This window comes from Mus caroli, unplaced genomic scaffold (assembly GCF_978045245.1).
Source record: "Mus caroli unplaced genomic scaffold, Mus_caroli_1 scaffold_6, whole genome shotgun sequence".
Taxonomy (NCBI): domain Eukaryota; kingdom Metazoa; phylum Chordata; class Mammalia; order Rodentia; family Muridae; genus Mus; species Mus caroli.
The window spans coordinates 78,252,251-78,272,087 of NW_028227261.1; the positions used below are offsets into that span (position 1 = coordinate 78,252,251).

General features: G+C 36.9%; 1 protein-coding gene across 23 annotated transcripts in view; it reads left to right on the forward strand.

Annotated features, from left to right (window-relative positions):
* Window positions 1–19,837, forward strand: part of Ptprd (protein tyrosine phosphatase receptor type D) — a 2,287,128-nt gene that overhangs the window by 802,304 nt on the left and 1,464,987 nt on the right. For all 23 annotated transcript variants that reach the window (XM_085839214.1, XM_085839210.1, XM_085839224.1 and 20 more), the window contains exon 5: window positions 9,903–9,944. The gene's annotated coding sequence lies outside the window, so the exon portion shown is untranslated. The remainder of the gene's footprint in view (window positions 1–9,902; window positions 9,945–19,837) is intronic.

Sequence of the window (19,837 nt, forward strand, 5' to 3'; positions counted from 1 at the left end):
TTTATATGCCTCAGTACAGGGGAACGCCAGGGCCAAGAAGTGGGAGTGGGTGGGTAGGGGAGTGGGGGGAGGGTATGGGAGACTTTTGGGATAGCACTGGAAATGTAAATGAAGAAAATACCTAATTAAAAAAAAAAGAAAAAAGAAAGAAAGCACAGGGTTTATGGAGAAACATATGAAAGAGAAAGATGAGGGGAAACAGAAAAGATAAAATTTACTTGTTGTATGTTTGTGGACATGTGTGGTCTAAGGATGGAAATCACTAGCCATACTGGCATTGTGACATAGTTACAACAAAGTTCAGTACTCCATATGGCTCAATCAACAGGCATCCTTTTTTTTTTTTCTTCGAGACAGGATTTCTCTGTGTAGTCCTGGCTTGTCCTGGAACTCACTCTGTAGACCAGGCTGGCCTCAAACTCAGAAATCTGCCTGCCTCTGCCTCCCAAGTGCTGGGATAAAAGTTGTGCGCCACAGGTATCAATTTTTATTTGATTCAAATTAAAACTGTCAGCTGGAGGACTGGAAAAGTGGGAGTATATTTGATTCCTACTTCAATCCACATTACAACAAAAATAAACTCACACCTAAGGAGGGTTAGTGATCTTTTTTGATGGCCATCTTCTGTACAATCCTTTTGTTTGTGTCCTAACCGTTTCCTTCAAGGACACAGCCACCTTAGATTGGGTCCCAGGCCTATGACATCATTTAAACTTAATTTCCTTCTTACAGCCCCCACCTCTGACAGTACTTACATTCGGAGATACAGAGATGTAGGACAAATGTCTAAGGAGAACATGTCTTGGCTCATGATACCAATCTTTTAAAATATTTGGTTTCTCTTTAAAATGCAATGAACAGATACCTGGTTTGATACTTTAAGTGTGCACTTTTCATCACCAATTACAAATGCGTTGCAGTTGATCATCTGGGGCTTAAGAAGTTTTTATAGTCACATGCACATCTGGTTTTATGGCAAGGATTTACAAAGAAGCCCTATAAAACACATCCATTTGCTCTCTTAAATTCACATCATCCAGTGTGTATGGCATCTTCTTTGCAGGGCAAGCATATTTCCTCAAAGTGGTGATCTGCCAGTAAAGATGTTTGCTCAATCTTGAAAATGGGCCATGATTCAACAGGGAAATTAAATCGAGTGCAAGTTGCTCTAAGAGAAGGTGAAATTTCCTTGTTTGAAAGAGTTGGGTTTTAAGTAATGTGTTACAGCACTCTCCTTCCTGTCTGCCCTTATGATCTTCCCTTATTTTAACAGGGAAATATAGTATGACCTAGAAAAAAGTTCCCAGAAGGAGCCCAGTGGTTTATGCTAATAAAAGTGCCTGTGTAACATAGTTCCACTACAGTTGGGAAATGTAGGTATTCATTTTCGTCTTCAATTTTTAAAATAAATGTGATAATAGACATTTTCTTTGAAAAGAAAGCTGCTAAATAACTTAACTATACTCTAAAAGTGATTCAAGAAGTGCAATAAATTAAATGCATAAATGAAACATATAAATCAGACAATAAAGAATCCCATACTACATTTGTGTACAACATTGGAGATTGTATAGATATGTTGTTGTCTTGAAGCATTTTAAAGCATTCTGATAAAATATAGTGACATAATGTCGTAATGGCAAGAGCAACTTAAGGGTGAAATAGTTCAGTCTGGGTGGCACAGAGGTCTCAGCAGCAGGGTTGAAGGTACCTTTCACATTGCATCAAATGTCCAGGAGCAGAAAGTCATGAACTCTAGTTTTCAGCTCACTTCCTTTTTCCCATGCAATCTAAGACCAAAGCCAAGGAATGATCCCACCTAGCTCCATTAACTTAATCCCTCACAGCATGCCCAGAGGCTACATAATCCCTCACAGGCTTTCTGGATGCTTGTTAGGTGATTCAAAATCCTGACACTTCAATAGCAACATTAAACATCAGTGTAACATGATTATATGGAATATATTAGTAAAGCTATAAGAACAACAGTCTTGACTAAATCTCAAGCCTGTTTGCTAGGAATCAGGCCCATTGATCATTGTGATAAAATTGTATTTTCAGTGAACTTGTGAGTCTACTGTGATGAAACTTGGTAACTCAATTTTTTTTATTAGACTGCCTCATTGTAGTTAAGACATAGGAGAGGTTTATGGGACCTATGGGCTTGCTCTTCATACTTGACCATTTCCAACTTTACTGCCTTTATTCCTTTCTAACCACAGTAGCAATAGCAACAAAAACTTTTCCTGTCACTCCTGTGTTTCTGACGTCTAACCTCTTTAAGGGTACTGGTCACATCTGAATTTGTTCCACTCTAACTGCCATTTTTACCTTAATGGTCTTTTTAAAGATCTGTCTTAAAATATCCCAAATTCCGTTTCCCTCCTGCTTCCTCTTATCTATTGTTTTAGCTGTAGAAGTTTATCTGTGATTAATTAAATGTTGTCAGGAACTTACCTGTGCCTTCTCCCATGTCTGCACTCTGCCGAGAATATGCTTGAAAACAATTAGTTGTCTCCATTGTGGAGGGGTTGCTGTTTTAGTTTATTTTTTTTTTAATTTTAATTTTTTGGTTACAGCTTTTTTGTGAGAAATATTCATAAATTAATATGAAAGCAGTAATATTTCATTTGCTAAGCTTTATGATAATAATGGGACATTTTCAAATAAACATAAGAATAGAGCAAAAATTTTACTTGTGTTTCCATGAAATAGTCACAGTTCTAGTGTGTAACGACTAGCTTAGTTTAACTCTTCTATGTATCATGCCTTTATATGAAGACAAGTAGAAGTATATATTAGTCTTACTAAGAGTAATTAATTTCTTATTCGGGAACAAACTAAAATGAGAAAGCTATTCTTTGAAAGTGGGTCCTTCTTTGTAGCCTAGGCTGATCTTGGAACTTGCTCTTTTTCTGCCTCCACTTTTCAAATGTGGGATCAGTTTTGAGCTGCAATTTGCAGCTTATTTTACTTTCCTTAATTTTTTTTTATTGTTATCCATTGGTTTATGTTATAAATGTCCTAATTATGTACTGGAGAAGTGATTCAGTGGATCAAATGTTTCACAGACAAGCTTGAGGATGTGAATTGAGATTTACAGAACCTGTTTAAAACCACACACAGAAGCATGTGTCTGTAATCCCAGGGCTTCAGTGATGATATGTGGCTGATACAAGAGAATCCTTAGATATTTGCAAGTCAGGCAGCCTGGTATTAATAAATAAATAAATAAATAAATAAATAAATAAATAAATAAATAAATAGATTATAATATTAATAAATATTATTAAATAAATAATAAATATAAATAAATAATAATAAATAAAAGATTCGCTTAAGATAAAAGGTAAGGACTTACAGCCCAGATTGACTTCTGACCTCCATAGACATGCTGTGACATATATACACCCTCAATATAAACACAAACACATGCACAGATGAAAAAAAAATTCTGACAAAGAAAATAGCATGATTCTTATTACTTTAAATGCAATGGCAGTCTTTCAATTATTTCACTGCCTGCAAATAAGCCTATTCAATTCAGATTAAAAATGTATAGGCAGGATTATTGGGAAGCTGCACTCAGACAAATTAACTGGTCTCAAGGACCTAGGCCAGAGAAGTCACCACAGGGCAAGGGGGAAGAGAAACGGTCCTCATGCAGAGAGAGAATAGAAGGAGAAGACAAAAGAGAAGGCAAGGTGACTCCAAAATTTCTGGATTATATAGTGCAGAGCCTCTTGGGTAAGGACAGGTTGGCCCATTGGCTGGAAAGTTCACAGTTGGGAACAGGGTATGCCAGGTAGGGACTGAGGGATGCTGGGAGAACAAGGGGCCAGGTCTGTTTTGATCTGTAAAACAGTCACCTCAGTCACTTTTCCCAGGGTCTCATTTCAGATATGCAGTATATCTGAAAGCAAACAAAATAAATATTAGATATATATCTATATATTATATAAATTATATTATAAAATATATTTTAAATAAAATATATATCAAAGAAAATTTTAAGATCATATAGTATTGAAAATATTTCCTGATATTGGACAACATCTGGAAAAGATCACAGAGCACAATTACCTATAGGGTTTGGGACATGCAGAGGGGACCTGGCAAGATGACAGGCAAGGAGGAGTTATATAATTCACACTGAAGTAGATCAATAGCTGAAACATCCTCTGTCCAGATACTCGCCCAGGGAAGACACAGTATAAGAACCTGGAGGTCTCTAACAGTTTTTGGAGAGTTTATCAAAACCTGGCTGGGAAGGAAGCTGCCACCACATATATTTAGGATCCAGGGCCTCTTAACCACCACACATGATACTTTGAAATGAATACCTCTTTTCTGTTCATAGAATTTATTGTAGAAATTTTTATAGATCCCTGCTGCTCTACTATACAGCAATGATACATTACCCCCAGCTAAGTGCAAAGCAAAGTGGTCCCCAGAAGTTGGTAAATGTTCAGGGTGGGTAGAGAAGGAAAATTAGCCATAGAAGAGAGTCCCTGAATAGAACTACTGAGACACCCCTAGAATGCCAACAGTTAGTTTCCATCTGTCTGCATTCCAGGGTTGACATATAGAGCTATTCTTATTGAGGTTGTGATACATCTATTCAGTCATCCCCCTCTTTTCTTGGTCATTATTTTGCCCATTTATTTTGAAGACTTTTATTCCTGGCCTCCCCTCCTACAGTTCTTCATCCCATTCTCCCTCCTCTCTGTCTCTAAGAGGATGCTTCTCCACCACCAGGCCTGTCCCCTCCCTGAGGCCTCAAGTCTTGTCAAGGATTAGGCACATCTCCCACGGAGGCCAGACCAGGTAGTCATCTGCTATGTATGTATATATCAGAGTCCTAAGAAGAGCTTTTATATGCTGCCTTGTTGGTAGCTCAGTGTCTGGAAGCTCTCAGGGGTCCAGGTTAGTTAAGACTGCTGGTCTTCCTATCAGGTCTCCCTCCTCATCTGCTCCTTTTGTTCTTCATTTTAACCATAGGGGGTCCCTCATTTCAGACCTATGGTTGAATGTAAGTATCTGCTAGTTGGGCCTCTCAGAGGACGGCCATGCCATGCTTCTGTCTGTAAGCACATCATAGCATTGGTAATAGTGTCAGGCATTAGTGTCTCCCCATGAGATGGATCCCCAGTTTAGCCAGTCACTGAACCAGTTTTCCTTCAGTCTCTTCTTGATTTTGGTCCCTGCAGCTCATTTAGACAGGAATCTCCTCTTGAGGCCCTTTCTCTATGATGGAGGTAGACACTTCGAGTTCCCTCTCCCCACTGTAGGACATTTCATTTAAGGTCCCTCCCTTTGACTCCTGAGAGTCTCTCTCCTCCTGGGTCTCTGGTACATTCTAAAGGGAAGTCCTGCCTCCTACGTCCCAAGGTTGCCTGTTTCCTTTCTTTCTGCTGGCCCTCAGGACTTCATTCCTATTTCCAAACCCCCATACCTGATCTTGTTCCCCCTTTTCCCTTCTGTCACCCAAATTTCTTCCTCCCTCTGCCTCCCCTTATTATTTTATTCCCCCTACTTAGAGGGATTGAAGCATCCTCACTTGGAGTTTCTGCTTGTTAAACTTTTTAAATTCTGTGGGTTGCTTCCTAGGTATTCTGTACTTTGTGAATAATATCCACTTTTTATTGAGCACATTTCATTTATGTCCTTTTGGTTCTGAGTTACATCACTCACGATGATATTTTCTAGGTCTATCCATTTGCCTGGAAAACTCATGATGTCCTAGTTCTTGATAGCTGACTAGCATTTCATTTTGTAAATGAACCACATTTTCTGCATCCATTCCTTGTATGAGGGACATCTGGGTTATTTTCAGATTCTGGCTATTACAAATAAGGCCACTACTCTATTAGCTCTTTACTCCCTTTTTAAATTGGGTTATTTATTTTTTGGAGGTTAGCTTCTTGAGTTTTTTTTTCTGTGTATATATTTTGAATATTAGCCTTTTAATGGCTGTGAGGTTAGTGAAGAGTTTTTCCCATTCTGTAGGTTGCCAATTTGCCCTATTGACTGTGCTTTTACCTTACAGAAGCTTTTCAGTTTCATGAGGTCCCATTTTTCTTTCTTTTTTTATTGGATTTTTTTTATTAAGACTTCAAATGTTATTCCCTTTCCCAGTTTCTTCCACCTACCTCCAAGTCCCCCTATCCTATCCCCACTCCCCCTGCTTCTATGAGGGTGTTCCCCCAACCATCCATCCACTCCAGCCACCTCACTCTCACATTACCCTACACTGGGGCATTGAGCCTTCAGGAGACAAAGGTTCTCTCCTCTCACTGATGCCCAAGGCCATTCTCTGCTACATATATGGCTGGAGCCATGGGTCTCTCCATATGTACTCCTTGATTGGTGGTTTAGTCTCTGAGAACTCTGGAGGGTCTGGTTGGTTGATATTGTTTTTCTTCCTATAGGATTGCAAACCCCTTCAGCTCCTTCAGTTCTTTCTCAGTTGATGACATTAGAGCCTGAGCCATTGAAGTTCTGATTATGAAATTTCCCCCTGTGCCAATAAGTTTGAGGCTCTTTGCCAGTTTCTTCTATTAGATTTAGTGTATCTGGTTTTATGTTGAGGTCCTTGATCAACTTGAACTTGATATTTGTGCAAAGTAATAAATATGGATCAATTTCAATTTTTCTACATATAGACCTGTAGTTAGACCGTTGAAGATGCTTTCTTTTACCATTATAGATTTGTGGCTTCTTTGTCAAAGATCAAGTGTCCATAAGTATGTGGGTTGGTTTTTGGGTCTTCACCTCTATTCCATTGATTGACCTATCTCTGTACCAGCACCTTGTATTTAATTTTTTTACCACTGTTGCTCAATAGTATCGCTTGAGGTCAGGGATGATAATTCTCCAGTTCTTTTATTGTGAACAACTGTTTTCATTATTCGGGGGTTTTGTTTTTCCATATAAAATTCTAGCAAACCAAATAATAAAAAACAAAAAAACAAAAAGCCGGGCAGTGGTGGCATACGCCTTTAATCCCAGCACTTGGGAGGCAGAGGCAGGCAGATTTCTGAGTTCGAGGCCAGCCTGGTCAACAAAGTCAGTTCCAGGACAGCCAGGGGTATACAGAGAAACCCTGTCTCCAAACAAACAAACAAACAAACAAAAAACAAAACCACCCCCCCCCAAAAAAAAAACAAAAAAACAAAATCAAAAACATTAAAACAATCATTCACCACAATAAAGTTTGTTTCATCCCAGGGTTGCAAGATTGGTTCAATATATGAAAATCCATTAACATAATCCACTATATAAACAAACTCAAAAAAATCACATCATCATCCTTGTATGTCAAAAAAAATTGACAAAATGCACACCCTTTCATGTTACAAGTATTGGAGCAATCAGGAACTCAAGGTGCCTCCCTAAACATAATAAAATCAGTATGTAGAAAACTAACAGACAATATCAAATTAAATGGAAAAATACTTGAAGCAATCCCACTAAAATCAGTGGCAAGCTAAGGCTGTCCACTCTCTGTATATCTATTCAATATAATACTAATAGTTGTAGCCAGAGCAGTAAGACAACAAAATGAGATTAAAGGGATAGAAATTGAAAAAGAAGAAGTCAAAGTAACACTATTTGTGGATGATATGATAGTATACATATGCGACCCCAAAAAAACTAACAGGAGAATTCCTACAACTGTTAGACAACTTTTGCAAAGTGTCTGGGTATAAAATTAACTTAAACAAATTAATTACCTTCCTTTATACAAATGTCAAACAGCCTGAGAAAGAAATTAGGGCAACAACACCCTTCACAATAGCCACAAATACTATAAAATGTCTTGGTGCAACTCTTATCAAGCAAGGGAAAAATCTGTATGACAAGAACTTCAAGTCCCTGAAAAAAGAAATGATATTTTATTTATTTATTTGCTTGTTTATTTATTTATTGCATTATTTTTATTATTTTATTTATTTAAATTACAAATGTTGCTTCCCTTTCTCGTCCCCCCTCCACAAGTTCTTCACCTCATCTGACCTCCCATTTGTTTCTAAGAGGGTGCTCGAACTCTCACCTCATCCTGCTTGGGAAGGTGGAATCTGAAGAGACAACCTACAGTAGATAGACATGGTCCCCATTTGAGGCATGGGGCCACCTGACCATCTTGAAAATATTTTGGCCCAGATTTTTTCCTGTCTAAAGGAAATTCAGTGACAAAAATGGAACAAAATTAATTATTCTGAAGCAATTTATTTTTGACAATTAATTTAACATTTACAAACAATGCACCCTGAGAGCTCAGTCTCAGAGAATGATAAATAAGTTGTATAAAATTAAAAGTGCTTAATAATGCAAGGGACAAAAATTCAAATCCAGGAAGCATCCAATTCTAATTTTAACTACAAAATAAAGAATTTGAATCTACACTATTTTTTCTCTTTATACTTGTATGTATAAAGTAACTCTTAAACCACTTATCACTGCCATCGTAAGAACTCCTACAAACATTTATGTGTACATGCATGATATATGCACATGTATGTGTGTGTGCACATCTGTGTTCTCATGTTTCTGGACACACATGTACTTTCCGTTATATCTTAACTACAAAATAAAGATTTTGAATCTACACTATTTTTTCTCTTTATACTTGTATGTATAAAGTAACTCTTAAGCCTCTTATCACTGCCATTGTAAGAACTCCTACTAACATTTATGTGTACATGCATGATATATGCACATGTATGTGTGTGTGCACATATGTGTTCTCATGTTTCTGGACACACGTGTACTTGCCTTTGTATCTTTATCTTTACTACATTGCCCTCAATTTAGAATGTTCACTGTCCTGGTGTCTTCTCAGTGTTAGACACATCTACATAATTTCTATACTTCAACTAAAATTAGTTACAATTTAAGTTCAACTGACCTGGTTATGCTCAACACTTTAAGAACAAAGTGTTGGTTGTTTTTAAACTGTGCAATGCAAAATAAAATTGCTTTTATTTGTTGGTATGTTTGTTGTTTATCATTCAAAGTAAAATTTTCACTTGTACATACTGGTATAGAAAACAAAGAATATTGCCTTCTGAAGGGTGAAGTTGTTGGGTTCTTTTTTTTTTTTTTAACATCAGGTTAGTATATTGTTAACTCATGAAAACATGCAGGAATCATAACTTTTTTTCTTCTTTATACATATCACTGAAGTTCTAATAATTTCAGTCAGTACATACATGTGTCAAGCAAGTCATCAGATTTAGATGTGTGCCTTTATGGAGTATGTTTTTGAAATATTTAGAAAATAGAAATCTAATAGAACAATAAAATTGAAATGGAGATATTTGGTTCTGTTTCATCTTTTGATTTCTAAAGTGTCCAAGTTCATTTAAACACATTTAAGTCTATTATCAATGCATTCATTCAAGATTCATTGAGAAACTTTAATGCATTATTATCACAATAATGACAGTTAGCTTTAATTGGTCTGCACTGCTACATTTAATGGGCATATGTTGTCAGGCTTTTATTATGTTTCAATCTGTTTGACCTGTTTCAAACAGATAACATATGTAGCATTTTTGAAAAGTGTGAATCATGATTATTGGCATAAAATTAACAGAATTTTGAATCAGAATCTCATTCTACAGTTATTTCTGAGGCAAAAAGGAAGGCTTAAGACACAAAAGAATAGATTTTCTTAGAGGTCCAAATTGACTGAGACATGGTTTAACATAGTCATGGCTTATCTTTTTTGGTGTTACTGAACTTTAACTTAAAAGGTAAAAAAAAATTGGTATATCTTTTTAAGTTAATAGGTAGCTAAGACATGCTGTGATCATCGATAGAGACTTAAATCATGTTTTAGTTTTGCGGCTTGGTATTAAACAATCTCTTATTAGTTCTTTTCTTTCTTTTCTTAGGTTCCTGTCCTGAGACCACAGCAGAAAGTGCCTTGGATGAAGGTGTGTATGATTCACATTCTCTGGCCACAAATGCATATTTTTGATAATTATGTTAATGATACATGGTTAGATAGCATTATAATTATAAATAGTATATGTTGTCCTGTCTCATCTTGCAAAATATATGCATGAAAAAATCAGAAGTCTCATTGTCAGATAAAACTATTGCTTGTGTACAAAAATTCTTAATCCACATAAACTAAAAAAGTCCCACAGAGTCTAGCAAACTGTTTATCATTGATATTGTCTCCCTATGACAATGAAACTGTTCAAGGATTCAGGGAAGATGGATCTATAATGATTCTGGAAATATATTATTTGCTATAGAATATGTGTACTCTAAGTTATAATTTACAGGTGTCTAGACTTTCAGTGAACAAATTATTTAGAATTATCTATTAGTTTGAAAACTATAGCATTCAGGAGTTCTCATAAGCCTATTGTTCAGTAAGAGGTACATGATCACTACAAGAGTGGTAAGGAGCCCTGTGTAGCCAGTTCCTGGCATCAGGCCTTTCATACTGGAATGCTAACACAGCTTTACAAGTCACTGCAATCAAACCCACCCAGGAAAGTTGAAATGTAGCAATTGTTTCCTAAGAGAAGGGTGAATCCAACTCTCATTCCTCAGAAATTTGGCCAAACACAAATAATAAACTTCGAGGATGATGAAATTGTGTGTGTGTGTGTGTGTGTGTGTGTGTGTGTGTGTGTGTGTGTATTTAATTTGACTGCTTTTCCGTGTGAGCATCATAGATGATAGTTTCATGTCCCAATATCAATAGGGTGGGTATCCACAGGCAGAAATGAGATGCAAATATGATAACCACTACACTATAGAAGCTGCACTGAGATGAAGATGTAAAGAATGGTGTGTAGAGAAACACCTGAGTGAGATGAGCAGGACAAGCAGGCACTTGAGAACAGTAGTGGGAGGGATGAAGACTGAAATTTGAGTAATGCTCTCAAGAGCTATTAAGGCCCAGTACTTTTCTCCAAAGGAAATACCAAGAGAATACTCACTTAAACTTCAACCTGCTAGGACAGCTTTAAGTGAACTATAGGACAAGGTAGAGAAAGAAGTTTTGATTCTTTTTGTTTTTCCCGGACTTAAGTAAATATCAAATAAACGTGGTGCCCGGGCACAGTATCTTTCTAGTTTCATTAAGTTCTCAGAGTACACTACAACTCTTCGGGGTTATAGTGCTAGAAGTGAGTTGCTGAGACAGTATTCTTATGTTTTTAAAAGTGATTCTACTTTAAGAGAAAAATTGGATATTGTCTCCTAGTTAGGAAGAAATGTGGATTATGTATTATCGTTAGTAATGATTGATGCTTGTCTGGACTTTTATGCAAACATAGCATTTGAGGAAATGCAATTATTGTCTGATCATTGTAATTTAATTTGACTCAAAAAATTTTGGATGCATTCATCTTGATTCTCTTCTATAAACAATGTGGAATTCTGTGAATGCACATGTGACTAGTTTCTTAAGATTTAAGATGTTAAGTATTCTTTACCCATTGGAATTATTTTTAGTCACCTTTTAGAGACTGTTGTGACTTTATACCATCTAAAATGAATATAGTTGAATGGCAATGCCAGGTTAAGAATGAATGGGTTCTGGGAGTTCTGGGTGTCTGTGTTAGTTGACACTGTTGTTCCTCCTATGGAGTTACAATCCCTTTCAGCTCCATCAGTCCTTCCCCTATTCTTCAATATTGGTCCGTGACCTCAATCCAATGGTTGGCTATAACTATCTGCATTTGCCTCCAGTTGCTGGTAGAGCCTCTCCAAGGACAACCATGCCAGGCTCCAGTCTGAGTGCACAATATAGCCTCAGTAATAGTGTCAGGATTTGGTGTATGCACATGGTCCAGTCACTGAGTGGCCTTTCTTTCAAACTCTGTTCCATTTTCTCCCTGCATTTCATTTAGACAGGATCAATTCTGGGTTAAGAATTTTGAAGATGGATGGGTGGCCCCTGCCTCAACTGAGGGCAATGTCTATATACTGGAAGTGTTCTCCAAGGGGCATACATGGGCTGGTTTGAGGACATGGACATATGTGTAGCAGAGGCCTGCCTTGTGTGGCCTCAGTGGTAGAGGATTGCTTATTCCTGTGGAAACTTGATTCTCCAGGGAAAAGAGATGCTGGTGGGGGTGAGGTGTTGGATTGTGTGGTGATGGTGAGGTAGGGGTGGGTGGGTATGTTGGGTAGGGGGAAAGGGGTAAAGAACTCAGCTAAGGGTACTGGGAAGGAGAAGAATTCTTGAAAGATAATTAAATAAAATAATTTAATACAGATTTAAAAAATAATAAATGAATGGGTTCAGGCACAAATTTCCCTCATGCAGAAGTTTCAGGATGACATTTGAAAAGGAACATATCAACTAATACATGGAAAGAATTCAGTTTTATGTATGGCAATCCAGACTCAATCTTCTTGCTGGGACTCTCTACTGTTATTCATCCCTCTTAGTTTCAGCACTAACTTTCTGACAAAGACTTGGAAACTAGGCTGTTTTCTAGCATAAATCCTAGAGAGTTATCATAACTTAAGGAAGTTTTGGGTGTGGTGTTGATTGCCATGGCTCCAAAATTCTGGGTTTGAAGTATGGTCGTCACTTTCTAGGATATAAGTATAGAGGAAAACTTGGGCCTGAACAGCAGGGCAAACATGCACTTGAGAACAGTAGGGAGGAGGGATGAAAACCAAAAAACTGAATATTGCACATAAGAGATAAAAAAGTTTAGTACATTTCACCCAAGGGAAATGCCAAGAGGGTATTTACTTAAACTAAGAAACCAGGGACAGGTAGATATGAGACAAGATAACATTTTGTAGCACTCATCAATGAATATGAGAAGATCTATGGGCAAAGTTACATGGCAATGAATAGGGGAAGAGAGCTTGAGGTACTTTGCACACTCTGAGACTAGCCCTGCCCCTTAGTCCTACTATTGTAATAGACTCTGCTGACAACTGAAGTAAAATTGGAAATGGATATATTCCTAACTAATCCATATAATTCTCAATCTAGGTGGCACCTTGATTTCAGACTTGCAAAGCCCCCATATCATGTGTCTACAATACATGATATTATAGATGATAAATAGATGATAAATGTGGTCTGTTTTAAGTAAGTTTGTTTGCAACAAAGGAATCTCACTGTTTAGGTATAGTTGTATCTCCTTTTAGTTTATGCATAGAAAAATGTGACACCATTTTGATTATATTTAAGGAAATGCTTTTGGGAAACTAGTAGAGTTAAGTTATAAAAGTAGAATTCTTTCTGATAGGATCTAATATGGGGAGTAAAGGATGTCCTTTACCACCTGCCTGCCAGAGAAAGGAGCACTGAATTAAATCTATTATGACAGTGTCTTGATCTTAGACGTTCAGTCTCGAAAACCGTGAGAAATAAATGTATGTTGTTTCTACACCTGGTACGTGGCATTTTATTACAACAGCCTGAACTAAAACACAATTTGATATCAAATGAGGTGTTATTGTGAATACAGCCAAAAGCATGGAAGGACTTTGAAATTTATGGTGGAAAGAAGCTTGAACTGCTTAGAGGCACATGGTGGAAATTTGTTTGGCTTTGATGAAGCCTCAGCATGCTTTAAGAATCTGGTGGAAAATGCATTTTGGTCCTGGTTGAAATGTGTTTGTGTATTTTTATAGAAGATTGAATTTTTGAGCAATAAAACCAGACATTTAGCTGATAATATTTCTAAATGAAGTCTTAAAAAAAAATCTTTGCTCTTCATGACTACATACGCACAAAGAGAGACGGGTTGGATAATAGTTTGTTTTCTAATTCATTGACAATGTATTACCAAATTTTGTTTATCTTCAACTGTCTCCCCTCAGCCCAGTCTTATCCCATCTCTCTTCCAGGGAATCCTGTCTTCCCATGAGTCCTTTCTTCACTGTGTATCTTTTATCTTTAGTTTTTGGGTATCCTGAGTTTAGTTAAGAATCCTCTCAGAAGTAGAGGTTATTAATTAGAATAAGGATAACTTACCAGTGGCTATACCACTGAATAACCCAGTACACACTCTTCTCAGTACAGTACCTCGGTTATGGACAGGGCCTCATTAATTCTTCCTTTATGCCTGGTAAAATGGTGATAGGAATGATCTTGAGAAGGTTTTGTGTGGCTAGACACAGCTACATGAAATCATGAGATCAATGGACAAGACTAAAATATACTGTTTCACAGAAATCTTGCTCAAACTCGGTGTCTTCCATTTTTCTTTTCTATTTATGCTTCCACAATCTTTGATCCTTGCAGAGAATGAGGTTGATAACCCATTTATAGCTGAATACTTCATAATCACTTATTTTCTACATTTTGACAGGTTATAAGTCTGTATAGGCCAATGCCTGCTGCCGAATGAAAGTTATGTGGTTTAGGATGAGAGAGACACTAATATATAGGTATAAACTTTAAGAAGGAAGCTTAAAATCATTTCATTTCCACTTTACAAAACAACAGTAGTAGATTCTAACCTAGGTATATAAACTCTACAATTACTGCCTCTTGATTAGGTTTATAGTACCAGGAGTGAATTTCCTCCCATAGATCTAAAACTGATTGGTCACTCCTGTAATAGTGGTGCTACTATTTCAATAATAGGTATAACTTGCCAGACATATAGCTCTTTAGACCCACAGCTTGCTAGTACGATTGATAGCTTTCTTCCCCATGCAGTATTTAAGGTACTTTCTGGCATGATGAAAGCTAAATGACAGGCAGAAAACTTCTAGCTCTGATGCATCTTGATTTTTCAATGTCCACACCACAGGTATGTGATGTCTTCAGTGATAGTCTTTTGATTGAATTGTTTCAGACATCTCAAGAGATTATCAGTAGTTTCAATAATGTGAGGCTTTCTAAGACCGTATTTTATTGGTCAAGAAGGGTCTTTTGAGAAACAAGTTTTTCAGTACATAAAGACTTATGAAATTTCTGCCTCATTCATTTTTTAAAAGGAATGAGAAAATATGTTTCTAAAAAGTTATCAAGAATTTTCTAGACTATTACTTCAAATCTTGGATGATGTTTTAAAAGAAGGAGTTCCACCCAGTTCATTTAAAATTATAGAAGTGGGGCAAAAGGAAAGCCAGCTGTTGTATGTTTGGTGCTTCACAGGATAATAGAGCTATGTGATGCCACACACATGCTGATCTTTCACCGGAATGAGGATGGCACTGAGTCTCAGAAAGCCAAACCCCTGCACACAACGTCTTGAAAAAGGTCAACCCTAAAGACAAAGAAAAGGAGCCCTGCAGCTCTGGAAATGGGACTGTTGCCATATAGTGTTAGGAATATGTTGATACCTTTTGTCTTTGATACCCTCAGGTTCCAAAATGGTGAAAACTCTATTCCTGGGTCTTGATACACTGTTCTTACCACTATTGGTGCAGACTAATGTACCAGTAAAATGATCATAAAACCCCGTGTTTTTCAAGACAGAAACAGAGGAAATAGTGGGTTACGGAATGAGCCCCCGTATTGTCTTAGGTAACTGGAATTCTATTCTGTTTATGTAAAAATACTAGGTAAACAAGAAGACAACTTGGGTAGGCAATAGTAACTATTTTCATCTTTTAATGTAATTGAAAATTTTTATTGTACACCAATGTGCACTTAAACAAAATGCACTCCACATATACTCTGCCTGGTTTTGCCCAATGGTAGCATTCTATAAACTTTACTATCATTTCACCACCCAGATGCTAAGATAGCTCTAACATTAGTATTGTTCAGACTTCCCTTATTTTTTAATAAGTTTTTCCATGTGAGCTGTATATATTTGATCACATACTGCTGCATAGTCACGACTTTAATAAATTCAAAACTTCCACATGCTCTGTGGGGTCCTCTGGTAACCTGCCTTCACCTTGACTCTACCGCACAACCACCACTGTACTATTTATTTTTAATTTTTAAATTATATATAAATTAGATCCTTAGGAATTGTCTTTTGTTTTGTTCTGCTCAATATATTTTAGATATTTCTCCAGTTTGGTAAATGTGACATAGTCACTTTATTTGTTTATTTACATTTGTTGTTAAGAAGTGTTCCACTGTGTGTGTGAGATACAGTTTGTCTGTTAAAAAGCAACTAATTCTAGCTTTTGCTACAACATTTTGTACAAATGTATCTTTGAATATTTATAAGAATTTAAAGTTACATATTTAAACATAAATAGCTCATAAATACTAAATAGTGTTAAAATGGTTTCATTAGGATGTATTACTTTTCCTGAGAAAAGTAGCTTGTGTGTGTGTGTGTGTGTGTGTGTGTGTGAGAGAGAGAGAGAGAGAGAGAGAGAGAGAGAGAGAGAGAGAGAGAGAGAGAGAGAGAGAGAGAGAGAGAGGGAGGGAGAGAGAGGAGAGAAAAGAGAGACAGAGAGACAGAGAGACAGAGACAGAGACAGAGAGAGACAGAGAGAGACGAAAGAGGGCAGGATGGTTTATCCATCACCCAGAACACTCATAAGAATAAATAGAAGCTTCAGTAATAGTTCTAAAGACTGCAAGAGAATTAAGTTCAGACAGAAAAATTACCCCTCTTTGGGACATCTGAGAATGGGAGATGTTTGGTGTTGAGTAAAGCAGAAAGTATTTTTTGGCAATAAGAGCTTAACCTAAATACACTGTGGGCTGGAGAAGAGATAATGTCGGGGAATCTGGAACTAGAGATACAGAATTCTTAATAGGGGAAACCCACTGACAGTTTGTCATTCAGGAAAACATTGGCTGTTGCCAAAACCAACTTCTCTGAGTTTTCAAACACAGACTCAGTTTACATTCACAATTTAAAGCTATTCAGTTCAAGGGCACAGAAGTTCATTCAAACAAGCATGGACTCCAGTTTCTTCTTCCATCAGTACTGTGTGAATTCTGAGGTGTGGGATTATCCTAGAGAGCTAAAAACTACAAAATCTGAAAAGAGGAGCAGAGCCTGAGTCAGTCAGTGGGTGCCCATCAACTGCAAAGTGATCTAGTTTTGCAGCCAGTGTCAATGCAGACTAACTAAAATCCAGCCTGGACTATGTATTGTTATTAAAGCATCACAGGGAGTCTTGCTAGGAATAAAACGACTAAGACAAAAGAGTAAGCAACTTGAATGTCAAGACTGACAAATGATGCATACAGACAGAAGGATGGATTGCTTGGAACACTAATTTTTCCGTGAAGATCATAAAAACTTTTTTGTTAAAGCATTTGAATACTGAAGGTTTGAAATAAATATTACACTTTGTTTTCAATTAAACAGCAAACTCTGATACTCTGACAATCCCATTTCCTTTCTACCTGAGTCATATCCTTGGTTCCTTAATCCCATTTGAAAGTATACAGTGATTGAAGAATTAGCATCATTGGGAAGAGAGGCCCCTTGGTCTTGCAAACTTTATATGCCCCAGTACTTGGGAACACCAGGGCCAAGAAGTGGGAGTGGGTGGGTAAGGAAGCAGGATAGGGAGAGGGTACAGGGAACTTTTGGGATAGCATTTGAAATGTAAAGAAAATATCTAATAAAAAATTAAAAAAGAAAAAAATTACTAAACTGGTATATTTTTATTTGGAAGGAGTTTTGGTTATACTTAAATCAGAAGAGTGTCCCGTGTGAGTTGTAAGCTACACTTGCTGTTCTGGTTACTCTAGGTATATGAAGGTGAGTGAGATGGAAAAGTGACAGTGGAACAGAAATGGGGGTGATTGCTTTCTCACATTCTTCTATTGGTATTTGTCTAGGCTTAGGCAAGGCACAGTACAGGGACCTCAACATCCTTCTAACTCCTTTTGACAATTGCCTGCGCATTTAGGACAGTGGGTACTTGTCACAACTGCTCTGGCTCTGATTTCAGAGTGTGCTGCAGATGGCCTCTCTCACAACCATGGATTAGGAGAATTTGCATGCAGAGCAATGCATCTTAATGTGACATCATTAGTGACAGGCCCATGGCATAATAGGTCTGACTAGGGCTATTTATCTCATTCCATACCAGACTCTCTCCCTCAAGTAACTACAGCACACACTTCATGAGTGAAGCTACATGTTTACATATTGCTTTCAGTAAGATAAGTGCCTAAAACAAAAATGTAAACCTTATTCCCCAAAAAGTAATTGGCTGGAAGTAAGATTGATGGAATACTGCCTGCTTTCCGCACAAGAAAGTGATGAGTAGCTATGGGAATAGTATTGCCATTATGTTGAACAATATACATTAGGTAGAAGAATGACTTTTCCCCATGTTTTCTACGAAGTGAAGAGTGTGTAATTAAAACTGCAGACTAAGGGATTAGGCTGCATTAGGCTTTCATATGGTGGGTAACTGGGAACATTTTCTAGCAGTGCTAGAGGCTCACCCTCACATATCAGAGTCGGCTTTATCCAGACATAAGCACAGCCACGTTGCTTATAATTGTAACTTGCAATGATTAGATTGTGGAGGGATTAAGTAAGAATGTTCAAGAAATGGTTTCAATCAGGCTCTAGACTTTCCAAAAAGGAATGAATCTGGGCAATAGTCCCGGCCATGGACTGTAAGGACAGGGTGACAGGACTGGGGTTAAAACGAGCAGTGTGCGGAATGTGTTTTTGGAAAGATGTGTTGTAACATACTTATCTTATGGACTCTTTAGGAAATTATGATGGAGGTGGTGAGATCCACAGTTAAATGAGAACACTGATTCATATAGCACATAGGTAAATACATATAAGGAAAATGATGTAATTGATTTCAAACCTACATTCTTTCTATGAAATTATAATAACCAGCTTTAGATATGGAAGGAGAAAGTTTGTCTAAAATCTATTATTTTACTATGGAGGAGGTAATGATTTTATAATAAATTATGCTCTGAATTCTCAACTACTTTAACTCTCTGAAATTGTTTCTCATTTATACTAGAAAAACAAGTGGGTGAAACTGAAGCCATAAAATTTATATTGAAAAGTCTATGATTTCTTCAGATATGTAACATGCATCTGGTAGGTATTGTAAGCCGAGAACTGCTGTAAAAGCTGCAGATGCCAAAGTACACTCTCTTACCACTTGGTTTTTATCATGGAATCTAAATAGTTTAATGTGTGTATAACAGAATTTCCATTTTCACGAAATTTAAATGAAGAGTAAATATTACATTGTATCACAAACACAATAAAAGATGAAAGTTTCCTTTGTCAGTTTGTTTATTTTCTTTTCTGATCAATTGCTAAGGAAATTATCATGAAAGAAATCTAAGTAAACAAAGCCCATCTTTCCTGTGGGACTTGAATTATTGTAGTACTTTGTGTTGTTGATATACTGACTATAGCATCTAAGAGTAATTCTGTAAGAAATGTTCTTTTTCTTGCTGATTCCTTAAAGATCTTTTATGAAGCCTATTTTCCTAGTCACTCACCAGTTTAAATGGTTGCATAGAAATTATTGCATGTGAAATAATGCTTACCAATATAATTCAAAATGACTTAAGTATTCTATAGTAAAAAAATGTAGTAATGCAGAATCTTTAAAAATATGGAATCAGTAACTAAATGATAGGCTGTGTTTCCTAATGACTAAGAATACAAAATGCAGAATCAATTGGGTATCATTCCATTTTTTTCCATTTACTGCTTTAAACTCCACTCACTGTGGAGTTGACCATCTTTAGGACAAAATTCAGTGGAATTTATACATTGAAAAAAAATGTATTTACACCTTCTATTTGGTTTCAAAATATTTCACTATACCAAAGAAACATTCTTTACCCATCATTGGTTGTTCCTTCCCTTGTGCCACACTGTAATCAGACTGCTTCTGCTTACATTATGGGATGTTCTCCCTACACTCCCTGACACTCAAAGATCGTATAAGCTGCTTA